This window comes from Furipterus horrens, unplaced genomic scaffold (assembly GCF_987537825.1).
Source record: "Furipterus horrens unplaced genomic scaffold, mFurHor1.1.pri manual_scaffold_17, whole genome shotgun sequence".
Classification (NCBI taxonomy): domain Eukaryota; kingdom Metazoa; phylum Chordata; class Mammalia; order Chiroptera; family Furipteridae; genus Furipterus; species Furipterus horrens.
In genome coordinates, this window is record NW_028327187.1 from 25,534,318 (window position 1) to 25,554,872 (window position 20,555).

At 36.9% G+C, this 20,555-nt stretch overlaps 2 pseudogenes; both read right to left on the reverse strand.

The window, feature by feature from the left end:
* Positions 1-11,357: 11,357 nt before the first annotated feature.
* LOC149990710 (pre-mRNA-splicing factor 18 pseudogene) lies at positions 11,358-12,157 on the reverse strand (annotated as a pseudogene).
* Positions 12,158-18,356: 6,199 nt separating this feature from the next.
* LOC149990711 (oxaloacetate tautomerase FAHD1, mitochondrial-like) lies at positions 18,357-18,988 on the reverse strand (annotated as a pseudogene).
* Between the last annotated feature and the right edge of the window lie 1,567 nt (positions 18,989-20,555).

A 20,555-nucleotide genomic window follows, 5' to 3' on the forward strand; every position in this document is an offset into this window, starting at 1 on the left:
GCACCTAGGGCATGGAGACGCAGTCAGCCTACAAACAGGAGGTCCAGCCTGAGAACTTGGCAGACTCAAAGCCTCACTAGGAACTGACACACATCCGGAAGAGCCCACCACAGAAGTTATCTTTGCCCTGAAGCTTCTGGCATGGATCCAGGGTCACTATGCTATAGTGCTCCAGGGCCCAAATGCAAAGGGGGCAATTGTTAAATAGAATGTGTACTGGGACTTCCCGTAGGAGTAAGCTCTCACATAGATCCACCTTTTTTATCTGATCTTCAGACAGTACATCTAGCTCTGAGCCTTTTCTAAGTAATCTTGTGGGGTGAAGAAGGGAGAGCCTTCTGGTTAGAGAGAAAGAAGTTTAAGTAAAGGCATAAAACAATAATACACTTTGGGATTCTATAAGTATTTTGATATGATTGGAACTTTGGGGAGGAAGTGTAGCAAATCAATAGATAAAAAGTTCAAAAGAGGCCACCATTAAGTGAATGCCTCACTTAGGAAACTGAACTTTAGCCTATAAGCAATGGAAAGCAGCTGAAGAGTTTCATGATGTGACATTTTCACTCTGAGTGCCAGGGGTTTTGGAGTGAGAGACAAAACATGCAGAAAGCTTTTAAAATAGTCCAAGCAGAGTATAATAAAGGCTCAAACTAGGGTAAATATAGGAAGTACAAAGAGAAAAGGTCAATTAAGAGAGGCAGAGCTTGTAGATTAGATGTGAGGGGTGAGATGGGTGGAAAAATCTAAACTGATGGTACTTTCATTGAGGTAGGCAATATAGGCAATAAGTGAGATTTGTTTGGACATGTTAAATCTGTGATACCCATAGATTATCCTAGTATAGAGATGTTCATTCAGTAACCTGATACACAGGTCTGGAGCTCAGAAAAGAAGACAAGACTGGAGATACAGACTTGGAAATCATGAATATATAATGGAAGCCATAATATTAAATGGGATCATCCACAAAGGGTGAAGCATGACAACAGGAATACAAAGAAAAAGGCCATGAAATCACCAATGTTTAAAGAATGCTCAGAGGAAAAGGAGAGAACCAAGGGACCTGTGAAATAGTGATCATTGAAAATGTAGAAAATAGAAGAGGTTATATCTTTTAAGTCAAGAGAGCAGATTTTTGAGATATGAGGAGTAATCAATAGTGTCAAATGGTAATGTAAAGTCAAGCATGGTGAGGGCTGATAAAAATGGATTGAATACAGTGATTGGGAGGCTATTGGGCACCTTTCCTAAGGTTGTTCCAGGGTAGGTGTGAGGGCAGAAACTGATATTGTTAAAATTCTGATGGAAATTTCACACCCTAAGACATTTGTTTATAACTACATAAAACCCTCATAATTCCATGGGCAAATAAGTGTTTACTTTAAAAATGTACTTTCAGTTTTGAAAATAAATGCAGAAATATATTCCTAGTAGAAAAATAATTGTTATGTCTGGGTCAAAAGAAGGTCGAATTTTTCATGGCAGCACAAGAAATGGTCTAGAATCTTAGAGGTTAGAGTTTGATGTTTGGCTCTGATTCATGAAGGTGCTATGATCCAATGGGAGTGCTATCTGTGAATGGCTGTGCTAGTGTATGGAAAGATATTGTATTTTTCTACAGTGCATGATTACAATATGGTCCTTGGTAAGTTCAATTTGGGACCCAGGAAGAAAAATATTGGTCAAAGCCAGAGAAATGGCGCTGAACATCAAGTCCAAAGGACAAACAAAACAATCATCAGTGGGGGAGATCATGAGATCAGAAGCTGAAAGAATCAGAAATCAGTGGGGGATACTGACTAGGGAAGGACCTTCAAAACTCAGACTGTGGACAAGTTAGGGCTTACAGGCTTGTTTTGGGGTAGTTCTACCTATGTAGTATGAGTTGGCAGGCTTGATGGTTTTAAGAAACTATATAGTGCCACCCAGTGAGACTGAAAAGAAAAGCTGCAGAGCTCCTGACCTATATAGTCTAGGTAGAATCCCTGAATGAATGTTTAGACTGGTGTTTTAGGAATCATACTGGACATGGTAAGGAGAGTTGGACTGTTGATGTATCTAAAATTTCCAAGATATTCTTAGTAGAAGATATCATTTTTGAGAAGGCCTTACTACAGACCAGAGACCAAAATTTACCCACAGCAGGACCTCATTCTTCTGTTAGTGTTATGGGTTGAATTGTGTTTCCCCAAAGTCATATATTGAAGGTCTAACCCCCAGTATCTCAGAATGTGACCTCATTTAGAAATAGGGTTGTTGTAGATGTAATCAAGTTAAGATGAAGTCATAGTAGAGTAGGGTGGACCATTAATACAATATGACTGGTGTCCTTATAAGAGGAGAAGAAACCCAGACAGATACATAAGGACAATGCCATGTGATGATAGAGGCTAAGATTAAGTGATGTAACTTTAATCCAAGGAACACCAAGGATTGTGACTATCACCAGAAGATAGGAAGAGTCGAGAAAAGATTCTACCCAGAGTTTCAGAAGGATAATGGCTCTGCTGATGTCCCTATTTTAGACTTCTGGCCTTCAGAACTAAGAAAGAATTGATTTCTGTTGTTTTAAACAACCTAGAAATAAGTGGGGAAGAATGGCTTGGGTAGAACATTCAAAACTAACATTATGAACAACTACAGTTAGCAAATACGAAAAAATATCATTGCTCCAGGGCTAAGCTTCCAGTCAAAATAATAAGCCCTCAAAAGAGGGGTTACTGTAAAGATTCCATTCAGACTGTAACCTCTGGCTACCTCATAAAAGAATTGAGTGGTGAAAGTCTTGGTACTATTCCAAGAATTTTAGATGATCTTTGTTCTTGGAGATTTAAGTTACTTCAGTACATAATTCCTAAAGTTTTACTGGAAATCAAAGTTTATGTCTTTATTTTGGATTTTTTTTTCACAAATTAAATCCATATTTTTAGTTGGGGTATTATCCTGGTAAGGATAAGAAATAACAACAACCACAAATTATGTAAGGGGAAATAAAATTTTAGGGGTGTTGCATGGCATTTTTATTTCCTTTCCTTTTTTATTAATACACTTTGTGTATAGAGCAGTTTTAGGTTTATAGAAAAATTAAGCAGAAAGTATTCACTCTCCACTCTCCACAGTTTCCCCTGCTATTAACACCTGGTATTAATGTGGTAAATGTGTTACAATTGATGAATCAATATTGATACATTATTATTAACTGAAGCCCATATTTCATATTAGGGTTCACCCTGTGTTATATAGTTCTGTGGGTTTTAAAAAATGGATAATGTCATATGTCTACCATTATGGTATCATATGGAATAATTTCACTGTCCTAAAAAATCTTGTGCTCCACTTATTCATCCCTTCCTCCCCTAGAACCTTTGGCAACCACTGTTATTTTTACTGTCTCTGTAACTTTTCCTTTTCCCAAATGTCATATTTTTAGAATCAAACAGTATATAGCCTTTTCAGATTGGCTTCTTCTCTTAGTAATACATGTTTAAGGATTATCAGTGGGTTTTTTTTTTTTTTTGTAGCCTTATTATCATTTCTTTTTAGTGCTGAATAATATTCTATTGTTTGGATGTACCACTGCTTGTTTATCCATTTACCTGTCAAAAGATATCTTGGTTACTTTCAAGTTTTGTCAGTTATAAATAAAGCTGCTGTAAACATTTATATACAAGTTGTTGTGTGAATGAAAATTTTCATCTCTTTGGGACACATACCAAGGAATGTAATTGCTGGATAGTATTGTAAGAGTATGTTTAGTTTTGTAAGAACTTGAAAACTGTTTTCTAAAGTGGATGTACCATTTTGAATTCCCACCAGCAATAATTTAAATTTCCTGTTGCTCTACATCCTTGTCTGCATTTGGTATTAGTTTTTTTGTTTGTTTGTTTTTGTTTTTGTTTTAAATTTTAGTCATTTAGGTATATAGTGGTATCTCATTGCTGTTTTTGGAAATAAACTTTCCAAGAATAAATAGCTTAAAATTAAAGCTATAAAATTGACCTTCTAAGACTCTAAAGAAGATTTCTACAGTCTAAGCATTCCTGGAAGAATATCAAAAACCTTCAGAATTTCACAGGTAAGTGAAGCTTTATTTTAAAAACAAACCTTTAGCTTTTTTATCCATTCATCTACTGATGGGCACTTGGGCTGTTTCCAAATCTTGGCTATTGTTAACACAATAGAACACTACTCAGCTGTAAAAAAGAAGGAAATCTTACCTTTTGTGAGAATGTGGATGAACCTGGTGCTTATTATGCTAAGTGAATTGAACCAGTCAAAGAAAGACAAATGCTATATAATCTCACTTATTATGGAATCTAATGAACAAAATAAACTGATGAACAAAATAGAAACAATGGCATGGACAGCTGTCAGAGGGGAAAAGAAAGGGGAGACTGGATAAAAAAAAGAGGGGACTAGACAAAGAACATGTATACATAACCTATAGACACAGACAACAATGTAGCGATGGCCAGGTGGAAAGGGGGAGCAAGGGCTGGGTGGAGATGTGCAAAGAGGGGGGGAAATGGGGGTATCTGTAATAGTGTCAACAATAAAAATAATAAATAAATAAATAAATAAGTAAGCTTTCATTTTGAAAATAAATGCAGAATTATATTCCCAGTGAAGAAAAACATGGTTCCTGAATTGTGGAGCTTGTGAGCATTTCACACATCTAGTGATTTCTCTGATACACCTTTGGTAATTATGGGACTAACATTTTATCTTTAGCCACCCTGTCCACAGATCTACACCTCCCCACAACTCCAAGACAGACTTTTTTAGTCACTTGTTTCCTTGTCTCTGTCCATTTTCTAAAATTTCTGTCTCCATCTCTTTGTTTCCATTTCCCCTAAGGTCTTGCATATCCTTTGCCTTACTCTGGGATCCCCTAATTCCCTGAGGCATTTTACTTCCCTCCTCTCATTTGAACCATGAAAACACTAGGCTAAGTGAAAGAAAACAGAAGAGATCACATATTATATGATGCCATTTATATGAACTATGTATTATGAGCAAATTCACAGAGATGGAAAATAGATTTGAAGTTACTGGGGGCTGAGGTGAGAGTGAATAGGGTATTATTGTTTAATAGGCATAGAGTTTCTGTTTGGGGTCACTTAAAGTTATTTTTATTTTTATTTTATTGAGTAGAGGTTTTATTTTACTCTTCTAAATTAAAAAAATCAGGTGAGTGGAAACTTTTGAATTAAAAAATTTACATTGCACATAATTGAAACTAATCCAAATTATATAGTATTATTTAGCCTTCTTTGCCTTGTCCTAAAAATAAGATCTTTTAAAATCTCTGTTTGACTTTTAGTAATGTATTTTTCAATGTATGATATAAATTTATTTGAGCCTAAGGTATTTTCTCATTAGTCTGGCAGAGGACATTTCTACTTGGCTGAACCCCTCTAAACTGAGAGTGCCAATAAATGTGTGTTTACTTCCATATGGCTTGTGGTTTCAAACACAAACCATTTCCGAGGTTCAAGAAGAGCAATACTTTTGATCATAACAGGAGAATATGTTAGAGGTGCATCATTTAATTTCCCTCATTTCCATTCATGTATTAGTTTCAGGGAGAGGCACTAGAGTGTAATGGTTACAGACATGAACTCTGAATCCTTATTACTTGAGTTTAAAACTCAGCCTTATCACTTCTTAGCTATGTGACCCTAGGCAAGCTACTTAACCTTTCCATGCTTCAATTTCCTTGACTGTCAAACTATGATAATAATAGTGCACACTTTATAGGATTGCTATGAAATTTAAAAGAATTAATAAACACATAGTACGCTCATAAGCACATAGAAAAATGTGACAAATTTAAGTGTTTATTATCAGTGAATATTATATGATTAACTTTATTGTCTATTAGAGATATAATGGTGAACAAAATAAATACTTCCCCTGTCCTCATGTATCTTAGTCTAGTATAGAAAATAGAGATTAAACCATATTTAAATAATTTTAATTTAGAGTTGTGATTAGTGCTACAAAGGGGTTTATGAACACATTTAAGAAGGAAATCTAGCACAGGTGATCAGACAAGTCATATCCACTGCAGTGGTGACATTTAAGCAGTGGTATGTAGAATGCATAAACTAGCCTGGGGAAGAGGGATAAGACAAAGAGGATGAGTGAACCCAGGATACTTTGATAGTCTCTAATAGGTCCAGGGTGCTCAGCCTGCTAGACAACATTCTTAGCAGGACTTGAGGCTGCCTACAGGGAAGAACTATAAGTTCTCCACAGTTAGGAGAGAAGGTCCTTGGGGGCTGGGGAAAAAGAATACCAGTGGCTTGCCCTTTGGAAACAAACCCTCTAATCCCCTGGGAAATGCAAAACGAAATGGCACAAATCTGGGAGAAGAAGGTTACTGCTGGGGGCTATATTTTGTCAGTGTAGATTAAAGGTACAGGAAGATATTCTGCAAGGAAAAGTCAAGTAAGAAAATCACACATAAATGGCCAAATCATCTTTGCAGTTGAATTTTAAGATGACCTTGAACACTTAAGAAATCATATTTGCTGTATATACATGAAGGGTTGAGTCAAGAGACCTCAATTGCTCAAATGTATTCCTGGCATGCATAACCTTAAATTAGAGGGGCTAAATAAAGCTGTGGCTTGCCCTTTCTGAAAGTTTGCCAACAAGTGATATAGATCATGTGGGACATGGGGCCTCATCTAGGCTGATTTTAAGACAGACATTAGAACTTGCTTTCTTGCTGAAATGTCTGACATCAGCCCAAATTTTCAGTCATGTATCTCCTTCTGTAAACGTAAAATACTGAAGGCCCTCCAGGAGCGTAGGCTTCATCCCCTGCAGGCTAAAGAGTTCCTTGTTTAGAGAATGAATGATTGATTTCTGAACCCAAGCAACCTGCTTTAAGTTGTTTTTTTCCCTCTGCACAGACCCATCATCTTTACGTCTTTTAGAGATGCCCTTTGACTTTTGAACAACATGTGAAGCATTCTTTTAGTTTGGCATCAGTAAACACTTCAGACCTCCCAGGCAGCTCCAAGTCATGCTCCACATCACCTTGTTTGGAAACATCACCATCTGGTGGATTTCACTGTATCTGCTGTCAATGATCTGGTTCCATTCTGCCAAATGAGGACACCCATGACTTGCTGAATATTTTAGCTGCACAGGACACTGGGGATTGTTACTTGAGGAAGCCAGAGTTAAGGGGCAAATAAGGAAGAATGTACAATTCTTCATGCCTTGAAACTGAAATTTTGGCACACAGTCAACTAGATACATAGTGCTTGCTTGGTTGGTTTCTCTCAGAAGCATAGTGTGCATCATGCCCCTTCTCTTAAAAGAGATTCATTGTATTTCCATGAAACTGGATTGTCTTTGCAAGGATCACAGAAATCCTTCAAGGAGTGGAAATAACTAAAATTTTGTCCTTTCCTTTATAGCTGATTGAAATTCAATCCTTGGAATCTGACAAGAGGCAAGACTGCCTTCTTTCAAATGCATGCCCTCTTTGTCCTGGTCAATCCCAAGGGCCTCAGGTCAAATGACATCCTGGGAAGCCCAGTGGAGGTACATGATGCAGTGGGAACCACATTCCTCTTCCAAATCTTTCTTAGCCAAAAAACTAATGAAGTCTCTTGAACACTGTCTTTCATTGGTATCAGCGTAAGAAGCAGAAACTCAGGCATGTTTAGTCCTAAAAGAGAGTATGTGCTCAAGGAAAAAATGTCTGGGCTTTGTAGTTAAACAGACTTGGATTCAAGTCCCAACTCTTTCACATACGGCCTGCATGGATGAAATACAGATGCATCTTCATGTAAGCCCTGCTACTTCTGCTCCCTAGCACCAAGTAACTAGATATCTTCAAGCTTTAATTTGTCTGCAAAATGAGATGATCACAGCAGCTACTTTACAGAGTTGCAATGAAATTTAAATAAGAGAGCAATGGTGCTGTAGTTAACCTTCACTTGATAATTTAAAACTATATTAAATAATATTTTAATTTATTTGGGGTTTTGTTGCATGTTTGACAATAAAAGAATTTAAATCACTGTCTTGCTGTCTGAGTCAAAAGCCATTAATCAGAACAGATTCATATTTAGAATGATGTTCTCTGAAAAAAATCATTTGTTTAATTTTCAATGAAAGGGTTTTTTTTAAGATCCAAAGAATCATGTTTAAATTAAGAATCTACATTAGATCTAATTTTCTGATACGTTTAGAATGGTCTTTCTTAAACTTTATTTTTCTCCTAGGCAGCAAGGTCTTTTTTATCAAATAAATTATCACTTGGGAACCCCAATTTGCTAAATAAATAAAAGCAAAGACACAGAGGTTGGAACTAGGGGTAGAGCTGAAGAGGAAAAAAAGTAGAATTCTATTTGCTTTTCAGGAGAGTATAAGCTCTAGAACATCAGGTATTTTGCCTGTTTTGTTAACTGTTGCAACTCCAATGTCTATAACAATGTTTTATATTAATAGTGTTCAACAGATATTTTTGAATGCATAATGGAGGAATAGTACAAGAAGAAGGCTGGCACTAATACACACCCAAGAAAATCTTAGTTCTTTTCACCCAACTTAAATCCTCCAGGAAATTGAGTGATATGTTGTTTGGAGTTAGAATAAGAACTACCTGGGAGAAGAATCATGCTCTCCCCTGTCACACACCTACCTTGTCATTTCTCTTTTTATTCTTCTCCTTGGACAGTTAGGTGTGAACTGAGATATTGACTGTGCAAGGGGCAAAAAGATACCAGACAAAGTGACTTTGACATCATCACTACTTTCCCACCTTCTCTATAACCTCTGGGCAAATGACACAGCTTGCAAAAATCATACTGAGCACTTGGTGAAACACAAATATGTGCCACAATTAAGCAAACATCTTCCTCAATAATAGTGCATCAGTAAGAACAGAAGCAATATATTTAGCTCTGTAGCCAACAAGTCAGATTTGAGATGTGGACAAATAAAGTTAACAGGCACCTTGATTGAAGAAGAACAAATTCAAACTTTGGAGTTAACAAGCCCCAAATTCCACACTTGCCAGTTATTGCTTGGGTGATCTTTTGGTAAGATCCTCATTTTTTCCATCTGCAAAATTATCTTCATTTCTTTTTTTTTTTCAGAGAATGCAAGAGGTCTTTTTTATTTTTTAATATACCAACATATTTGTAGTCACCTATAATCTTCAGTTTCAGAGAAATGAAAAACTTTTCTATGAAGCATCTACATCTTTGAACCTGCCTCCCTCCACCTAAGCCCCAAATGGTTAACATTCACAGCACTGTAGAATGTTACATTTTTAAACTACCTATCCATATACTTAGTTTTAAAAGGTACTGCTGTTACATGATGCTGTTTATTCTTTATGTGGCACATTAACTAACAGCAAATGGGAAGGCAATGTGAAATGAACTGATTGCCATGCTGTGTCCTGGTGAATAAACAAAAAGTAATGTGGGCAGTGTTCAGTCAACAGTACTTATAAATGAGTTCTATACAGTAAGACTACATAGCAAAAGGTCCAGATCAGTGATTTTCAACTTTTTTCATCTCATGGTACACATAAACTAATTACTAAAATTCTGCAGCACACCAAAATATATCTCTTGCCAATCTGCCAAAAAATAGGGGGGTGGGGTGGCTAGGCTTTGTCATCTCAGCTTAGCAAAGTCTAAGATATGGTTTCCAGGATGGGAAGTGGGATGGATTGGGGGATGAGGAACTTGACTTAATCTAGGGCAGTTTGCCGCAGCCACCATCCATGCAAATAACCAGCACAAACAGGCACGGGCACAGACCACAAGTCCAAAACCAGCTTTCACCCAAGAGGGCCAGAATAAGTGATCATGAATATCCACTCACCTACCTAATCAGCTGACTCAGCTCCCACATTCTCTACTCTTGTAAACTCAGAAAGTGGGAGCAGCATAGAGCCTACATGTAGTAAATGCTCAGTGAGTGTCTATTATGGCTGCTGTTGCTAACACCACCATTATTGTTATCATTCAGTGAGCACGCACTGCCCCTGACCACGGAGTTCATAACAGCTACTTTGGCAACACTGATAATAACAACAAGGACAAGACAACTTGTATCAAGTGAGCTTTTATTTGCCAAGCAGCTAAGCATTTTATTTTACTTAAACACTATGATGACGGTGGGAGGCACGGACTACTAACTACTATTTGCAGACAAGAAAACTGAGACTCAGAAAGATTAACCTACTCACAGTCTATAGTCGGTAGGTGGAGAGCTGAAATTTGAAGCTAGAAGTTCTGGCTTCAGACAGAGTCCCACTCTTACCACTGTCTGGTACTGCCACTGGTACCTGGTCAGGTAACATTGTATTCACCCACTTTCCTCTATTAACAGAGTTCTCTCAACTCCTAAAGCACAGTGATTTATCACAATTACCTAGGTATGACACTACAAGATTCAGAAGTCCTGACTTGTGGGAAATCAGACCCAAGATCTACTATCGCAGGCAGTGACAAGAGTAATGGCACCTTTCTCTTCTGCTTGGAGGGATGAAGCTGAGAATAGCAGTCCAACCCAGGTCTCATGAGGATGGAACTTGCAGGTAGTCCTATTCCAGGAAGAACGAGCAACATCAAAATGTCCCCATTCTTTGCTGGCTTGACAATCCATTTCCCCACCTGGAACTGGATGTGCTGAGATTACTTAATTTGAACTTCTGTTGGTATAACATACCATTTTTGGTTTTCAAACTTCTATTTCCTGTTATTCTGTGGCCCAAGAGATAACAAATATGAAAATTTACATTCCTTAGAAGATTAAAACTGCAAGTTTTGAAATACAGGAAAAATAACACTTGGGTTAACCATAACAACATTTATATTCAGATTCTATATCAAGATGGCAAAAGTTCAGCATCATTTAAGGACTATAAAATTTCATTGAATGGTTCCATATTTTTTGTTGAAATATATAAAAATACTTTTTGAAAATATTACATAAAAAACAATGTGAAAATCATCATATTTTACAGAAACAAGTAAGTCTATCTTCAAATGTTCCCTTTTAATCATCTAACTGCAACTTTCAGGTCTAGAGGGAGTCATTTTAAATCCCCTTCTGTGACACATTTAAATTATGGGGGAAAATCTCTTTGATCTTAGTTTTTTAACTATTTAAAATATAAGCAAGACAAGTCAGTTTGCAGTCAGATGTGATATGAACACTGAGACACTTCCTAAAACCAAGAGCTGCATTAGGTAGAACTCAGAGTCTAGAAAATCTATTTTTCTTCTTCCCTTGTTCCTGCTGGTAATAGAAAAAGTCCATACCATGCTGCCTTAAGTTTCTTATTGTTATCTACACATCATACACAGATCTCAGAGGGCATTGTACTCCACACATTTTGAGGGATCTGTAGGAAAGTGCTTCTGGCAAACAGTCATTAACCTCTTCAATCCCTGAATATATTTCCTCTGTGTTTCATCATTTAAAACATGTGCAACATGCTTGGAGAAAATCTTTTCCCTACCAGTCCTGGCATGTATACCAACAATAGTGACACTGATGTGCCAAGGGGCATTTCCAAAGGCCATCTGAAGATAAACATTATTAGCCTTTACATATTCTCTCTACAATATGAATTTAATAATATATGTTATGGATTCTTTAATGTCAGCAGGAAGATTCCTTTTCCGTAGCTTTCTGAAAAGGGGTCTGAGATAGGACTCAGTCTTTCTGTGTAGCACTGTTCAGTTTGCCCTGCACATTGCACTTCACATAGTCTTCTCTGCCATTCAATTCTTTATCCCAAACACCAAGAAGGAACTTAAGGAATTTTGTAATGATGTCCATGTCTTTATGATCATCACATTTTCCTAAACATTCTCCCAAATACCTCTAACTCTTCAATTGCGGTGGTTTCTTCATGAACTTTCAAATCATTCTGTGTGTCTTCCTTTCCAGGTTCCTGATTACCTAGAAGTTCATTGAGGTATTGCTGATCAATCTTATCCAAAGCTGCTTTCAGATCATTCCTCAGTCCCTTGTTAACTTCTGGCATGAGAATCTCTATTTTTTTTTAACATTGAAAAGCATCATAATCAGTTTCCCCAAATAGTCTGATTGGTTCTCCTCTTTCTCTCAATCTTCTGACAACCTCTTGCCTAGAAAGAATCATAGGTAACTTTTCCTCTGCCAGTTCAAGTTCTAATACTGGATTTGATGAAGTTAATGGTTTCTAGTTTTCCTCTTTTGGCTGTATCTTGTAGCCACATCTTTTAAAATATGCTTCCTCTTCTTTTGTTGCAAGTTCACTATGCATGAAATATTTTTTTTATTTTCATTGTCTGGGAAGCACTTCATCTGCCCTTCTAAATGATAGCTTTGTTGGATAGAGTAATCTTGGTTGTAGCTCCTTGCTTTTCATCACATTGAATACTTATTGCCAGTCCCTTCTTTCCTGCAAAGTTTCTTTCGAGAAATCAGCTGGTAGTCTTATAGGCAACCCTTTGTAGGTAACTATCTGCTTTTCTCTTGCTGCTTTTAAGATTCTCTCTTTATCTTGAACCTTTGGAATTTTCATTATGATGTGTCTTGGTGTGGTCCTCTTTGAGTTTAGCTTGTTTGGGACTCTCTGTGCTTCCTGGACTTGTATGTCTATTTTCCTTGCCGAATTTGGGGAATTTTCCTTCATTATTTTTTCATATAAGCTTTCAACTTCTTGCTCTTCCTCTTCTCCTTCTGGCACCTCTATGATTCAGATGTTGGCACATTTAAAGTTGTCCCAGAGGTTCCTAAGCCTCTTCTCACTTTTTTCAATTCTTGTTTCCTCATTCTGTACTGATTGACTGTTTTTTTTTTCTTCCTTATGTTCCAAATCATTGATTTGAACCCTGGCTGGTTTCCTTCCCTTCACCATTGGTTTTGGGTGGATTTTCCTTTGTTTCACTTAGCATAGCCTTCACTTCTTCCCTTATGCATTTGCCATACTCAAGCATATCTGTCAAGCCTGTGAGCATCTTTATCACCAGTGTTTTGAATTTTGTGTCTGTTAGGCTGGCTATCTCCTCATCACTTAGTTTTCCCACTGGAACCTTGATCCGTTCGTTCTTTTGGGCCATACTTCTCTGTCTCCTCATCTTGATGGGCTCCTGTGTTTGTTTGACTCTGTGTCTTAGATAGAGCTGTCACTCCTGTTACATTGTAAGGGGTGGAGACTTAGGGATTCATCAGTACAGAATGACCCATTTCACCATGTTGTAATGCTGTATGAGGGGGAGGAGTCTGAGAGGGAACAATGCCGCTTGCTGAGCACTTGCCCCTTTTTTAAACACCTCTCCCACTTCCGTATGGGACTGGTGCCTCTCTAGCTATTGCCCTGGCCGTCGTTCCCAGAGTGGGTGGGTCTTCAGACTTTCTAGGACCATGGGGGCCCTTCAAACAAGCAGACTCTGCTGAGAGACTGGCAGTTTCTTCCTCCGCCCTAACCCCCATTGGTTTGCACAGTCAGAATCAATGAGGCTTGATTTCCCCATGTTCTGGGACCGTGAGTCATGGGGGTCTGGTCAGGAACTGGGAACACTCCCCAGGTGTCCCTCCTGACTTTTAAAAACATGTAACTGCACTTTCCGCCAGCCCGCCACTGCCGCTGCTGCTGCCACCACCACACCACATCCTCTCTGCCCCAGCTCCACCCCTCCTACTTGTCTGGATGATTATTTCTTCTTTATTTCTTTTTTTGTTAGACTTCCTTGTAGCTTGATTTTCTGGAACTTCTGGTTGTCTCTAGTTTTGACGTAGTTGTATTCCTTCTTAGTTGTGGAGGAAGATGCAGCATGTCCATCTTGGCCGGAAGTCTCTATCTTCATTTCTCATCTGATCAAAACAGTACCCACGTAATGGATTCATGAGGAAATTAAATGAGTTGATTAGCTAATTGATTAGTAAAGTACCTGACTCATAATGAACATTCAACAAAAGCTCATTTCCCCAGAACAATTTGAGGGCCCTTGACCTACCAAGGTTATTCATGTTTACTTTCTTGAGTTATCCTGACAACAACCTGTGAGTACATATATAGCAATACAACATAACTAATCAATAAGTTCAGTAGAGTTAAAGAGTACAAGCTCAACACACAAAAAGCAGTTGCATTTCTATATAATAACAATGAAATATCTGGAAAAGAAATGAAGAAAATAATCACATCCACAATAGCATCAAAAAAACAAAATACAGTAGACCCTTCTCTATATTGCTGTTCACTTATTGCAGCCTCACTGTATCGTGGGATTTTTAAAAATATTATATTTAATTATTTATCACAGATTTTTCACTATATCGCGGGATTTTGCAGTACTGTAAATGTATGTTGTTAAAGTTACATAGGTTTAAATGTGTAGAATAAATGTAAGGTTCTATTTCACGGGGCAGTCTAGAATGTAATACCTGCAATAAGTGTACTTAAATAAATTTAACTAAGGAAATGAATGATCTGGGTGGTGGAAACTGTAAGACATTGAATAAAGGTATTGAAGAGTACACAAATAAAAGGAAATATATCCCATGTTCATGGATTAGGAGAAATAATATTGTTAAAATGTCCATACTACCCAAAGCCATCTATAGACTCAATGCAATTCTGATTGAAGACACAGTGATATTTTTGACAGATATATATATTAAAAAATCCCTAAAGTTTGTAAAGAACTACAAAAGACATTAAATTAATATAGTAATTTTGAGAAGGAAGTACAAAGTGGGAGGCATTACACATCTTAATTTCAAACTATACTACAAAGATATAGTAATAAAAACAGTGTGGCACTGGCATCAAAATGGCCAAATGTAACAATTGTGCAGAATCATTTGCCCAGAAATAACCCCTTGCCTATATTATATGGTCAACTAGTTTTGGCCAAGGGAATCAAGAATACTTAATGATGGTGGAGTGTCCTCTCCAGTGAAGCTGAAGCTACAGAGCCTGGGCAGGGTGATATGGAGGGTCTGCTGTTGCCCATGCAGCAGACCCCCCTCTCTTCGCAGCTGAAGGATCCAAGGGAAAGACGGAGTCAATACAGCTTGGCTTCAGGTGCGCCGCAGGAGTTGCCGGTGTTGACTACAATGTCAAACCGCCTTAGGGACTCCGGCTCCGGATTTTCTGTCGGGGTTTACTCCCTTAGCCTTTCCCCTGAAGAGGTATGCCGCAAGGCAGCGGAGGTTTTTTGGAGTCAGAGTTTTCCTTCTCTGATGAAGAATACTTAATGACATTAATAAAATTGGATAATTACATACAGAAAAATGAAATAAACCCTTATATTACCCCACTCAAAATGGATTAAATAATTAAACCTAAGATCTGAAACAATAAGACTCCTAGAAGAAAACAGAGGAAAAAATTTCCTTGACATTGGTCTTAACATTGATTATTTTTTGGATATAACACCAAAAGCACAAACATAAAACTAAAAACTAAAAAGCATATGTACAGCAACATGCACAGTTAACAAATTGAAAAGGCACACTATGGAATGAAAGAAAATATTTAAAAATCATCTACCAAAATATATAAGAAACTCATATAACTCAATAGCAAATACACATACACGCAATCTGTTTTAAAAATGGACACAGGAACTGAGTACAAATATTTCTAAAGAAGATATACAAATGGCCAACAAGTATATGAAAAGATGCTCAACATTACTAATCATCAGAGGAAGTGAAATTAAGATCTCTAAGAGATACTGTACTCACATATTTATTGCAGCATTATTCATAATATCCAAGGTATGGAGACGACCTAAGTGTCAATTAACAAATGAATGAATAAAGATGTGGCATATACACATGGGAATATTATTAAGGCCATGAGAAAGTAGAAAATAATGCCATTTGTGACAACATGGATGGACCTTAAGTGTATTATGCTAAGTGAAATGTCAGACACAGAAAGACAAATACTGTATGATGTCACTTATATGTAGAATATAAAAAAGCCAAACAAACAGAAACAAAGTAAAATGGTGATAGTGAAGGGCTGCAGGGGGTGGAGGTTGGGGCGGTGATGAGGAAACAATCAGATTGGGCAAATTTCCAGTGATAAGATTAATAAGTTCTGGGCATCTAATGTACAGCACGATGTTTATAGTTAACGACACAGTATTATATACTCGAAAGTTGCTGAGTGTAGATTTTTAAAAAGATTTTATTTATTTACTTTTAGAGGGAAGGACAGGGAGGGAGAAAGAGAGGGAGAGAAACACCAAGTTGTGGTTGCTTCTTGCACAGCCCCAACTGGGTACCTGTCCCACAACCCAGGCATGTGCCCTGACTTGGAATAGAACCAATGACCCTTTGGTTTGCAGGCCGGTGCTCAATCCACTGAGCCACACCAGCCAGGGCTGAGTGTATATTTTAATGTTCTCATAACAAAAAAGAAATGGTAATTATGTGAGGTAATGGAGTTGTTGACTAACCCTACTGATGTAATCATTTTATAATATATATATATCAAATTATCATGTTGTACTCCTTAAACTTAACATCTCAATAAAGCAAAGGAAAAAACAATGGACCCCTAAAAAAGAACAGCCCTTAACCCTAAAGTAATAAGGTACTAATGAAATACCATAATTTTAGTCAGAATTCTTAACTTGTATCCCTCAAAGTCATGTCACAGATACTTTTTATTTTATTTTTAAATGATAATTGTAAAAGCTATGTAGTATAATATACTCTTCTATTTCTATCCTAGCTCACAAACCCTGGAATCCATTCTCCAATCTCCTTTTGTTCCTATTCTGGCCTACTGCCCAGCTCTCCTTCTTCACATCCCAATGTGTGGAGGGACTAAGGGAAGACAGACTGGCCAAGCTAATTTTTCCAAGAGTGAGCTCAACTTTGGATTTTTACTTTAAAGTAGAATGTGAAAATTTCCTTTAGGACAGTTTTCTGTTTTGGATCATAGTCTATTAGTAACATTTTGCCAGTAATAGCCGAAGGAATAATGTCTAGGTGGAAAGAGAGAGAGGAAAAGAGAGAATTTATTCTTATTAAAAAAATGTATTTATTGATTTGAGAAAGAGAGAGGAGGAGAATGAGGAGGAAGAGGAGGAGTGAGAGAGAGAGGGAGAGAGAGTTAGAGAGAGGGAGAGAGAGAGCGAGAGAGAGATTAATTTGTTGTTCCACTTATTTATGCACTCATTGGTTGATTCTTGTATGTGCCCTGACTGGGGATCAAACATGCAACCTTGGTGTTTCAGGATAATGCTCTAACCAACAGAGTACTTGCCCAGAGCAATAACTCATTCTTCATTTACCATTTTAAACTTCGCAACAATGATTTATTCATATTTCTTTCCTTAATACTCACCTATTGAACAAACATTTATTGTGACCATACTGTGTGTCAGACACTGAAATACATGCTCTCAAATGTCCAAATCCTTTATTTCTCACACAACTCCATAAATTAGAATTGTCACTTTATAGGTTAGAAAACTGAGGTACAAGGAGTTGGAATGACCTTCCTCAGGTCACAATCATGGTAACTTTCAAAATAGATTTTTTGATCATCAGAGCGATTGATTTTTTCTACCATCCTCACAGCTGTCTCTCCACTTGAAGTTGTGGATACTGTGCTGTGAGCTATTAAAATATTAGTAAAGCTATGCACTCTTGCTCATCAGATGACAGCATTGCGTTGGTCTAACTTTACCAGCCTATTTATTTAGTGACATAGAATAAGTTTGTTTAATATAGACAAAGGATGGTGTTTTGCGCTTCTTCCCCAATCATGTTCAAATGTACTTTTGAAAATGTCTCCTTCAGAAACAAGTGTTATATTTAATGGTGGAACACTGAAAGCATTCCTGCTAAAGTCAGGAGAAAGAAAAGGATGTCCACTATTGCCACTATTATTTAACATAGTTTATGGGTCAATGACTTGAGAATTTTTATCTTTACAAATATATTCAAATGAGTATCATGATCAAGAAAATTTGGGTAATACTGAGTTGAAACATGCTTTTCAACTTTACTTGCAGATTTTAAGTCTCAAAATATTGATTCCAGAATGACCTGCTGAAACATCTTATCCAGTCCAGTTTTAGGAAAGTAAAGAAAGTTTTCTGAACATTTGGTATGATAAACTATTCTTTTCGGAAGCATCACAAATACTTTATTCTGGTTGTTTCTTAAAAGACACTGTTTCTTATTTCCATTTCTGAACCAGCATTTCTAGAAGTTTTTCTTAGAGGGTCCACCTTCTTTGAGTTGAGGTATAGCAAATCAAGTAAATCATTTTAAAAAAACAGTTCTGTATTAAAGGATGGTCACATTAAATAACCCTTGCTTGCTCTGTCTTGTTGCCTTCTTTACTGAAACTCATTAGCTATTAGAGTACTTTTCACCTTAAACCTCATATTGATGACTCTGAGTATGCCAGCCTGGATATTGTTTTTTTTTTTTTTAATGGGTCCAACTCCTTTTGGTGCCCCAGAGATTTCTCCTTCTCCAGGGTCGTTACCTTATAAATGTAGCTGATGATATAGGATATGGAAAAAATCATGGAGGATATCTCACCCTCCTGTCTGAGTTTGCCATTGACCTTAAACCAGAGCTACAGGTTTTGAGGGTCAGGGATATCTCTTTGGCAGTGAGGCATTTTACCAGAGTCCAGGGCAGCCCCTTCTTCTTGCACTCACTCTGAACATCTCTGACCATCATGTCCAGGCCCAGGACATAGTTGGCCATGTAGTCCATGGACATGGTATTCTTTTATTGCCCATCACTATGCTATTTGAACTCATGGTGCTGGTTTCAATTGCAGGTGGGCATGAGAATGGGTAACGCTTAGGGCATAGATGGTGGATGGCTTCAGGAAGAGGATAGGCTCCCTCATCACTGCACTTTCCATCACTCTTGAGTAGACTGTGTAGTTCCATCCTATGCCAACAATATTCTTTCCTCACTTTCAGAACTGGGACAGCTGTTTGAAATTTGCCATGGCTCTTACTCTATTTAACATTTCAGTGAAAGTATTAGCTAGCCCAATTAAACAAAAGAAATAAGTTAGCATTATAAAAGTTGGGAAGAAAAAGATAAAACAATTCCTATTCACAATGTAATTGTTTTATACCTAAAAACACAAGAATCAAATAAAGAAATATGAAACATTTAAGAAAGTTCAATATGTTTTCAAGATAACTAAATTCAGTAAAGTAGCAGGATACAAAATAAATATTCAAAAATTGGTTGTATTTTATATATCAATAATGAACTATCAGAAAGGGGAACTAAGAAAACAATTGCGTTTACAATTATATTTTAAAATACCTAAGAATAAATTGAACTCAAGAAGTAAAATACCTGTACTTGGAAAATTATAAATTTAAGAAGACACAAATAAATGGAAATATATACATACTCATGGATAGGAAGAATTAACATTGTTAAATGTCCATACTACTCAAAACAATCTATAGCAATGCAATTCCTATCAAAATGCCAATGATACATTTCACAGAACTACAACAAATAATTCAAAAATTTATATGGAATCACAAAAGACCCTGAATAGCCACAGCAATTTTGAGAAAGAAGAAGAAAGTTAGAGAGATCACACTGTATCAGACTATAATACAAAGCCATAGTAATCAAAAGAGTATGGTACTGGCATAAAAATAGACATATAGATCATACATCAATGGAATAGAATAAAAAGCCCCAAAATAAACCCACTTCTATCTGGTCAGTTAATATTTGACAAAGGAGGCAAGAACATTCAATGGGGAAAAGATAATCTATTCAATAAATGGTGTTGGAAAAATTGTACAGACACTTGAAAAAATGAAACTAGACCACCTTTTTAAACCATATAAAAGGATAAACTCAAAATGGATTAAGACTTAAATGTAAAACTGGATACCATAAAAATCCTAGAAGAAAACATAGGTAGGAAAATCTTGGACATTTCTCTTACTAATATTTTTTCTAATATGTGGCAAAAGAAACAAAAGAGAAACTAAACAAATAAAACTACATAAAATTAAAAACTTTTTGTACAGCAAAGGAAATTATCAACAAAATGAATAAACATCCCACTGATGGAAAAACATAATCGCCAATGATACATCTAATAATTAGTTAATATCTAAAATTTATAAAGAAATTATACAACTCAACGCCAAAAAGCCCTAACAATCCAATTAAAAATGGAGAGGACCTAATTAGAAAGTTCTCCAAAGAGGACATAGAGATGGACAATAGACATATAAAAAGATGCTCAGGGTAACTAATCATCACAGAAATGCAAATTAAAACCAAAATGAGATACACCTCACACCTGTCAGAGATGGCTATCGTCAATAATTCAACAAACAGCAAGTGTTGGAGAAGAGTTTGAATGGCTCCAGGAACATAATGGGAGGAACTGGCTACAGGATCAGGATTGGAGAGGCAGTTTTCTACCAGACAGAAATGTTGGTAGAGGCCATTATTACTATGCTGAGCCCACCCCTCAAAAAACCAGCAGAAGGGGGCCATATCTTAAGTTTCCACCAACCTGGCTAACA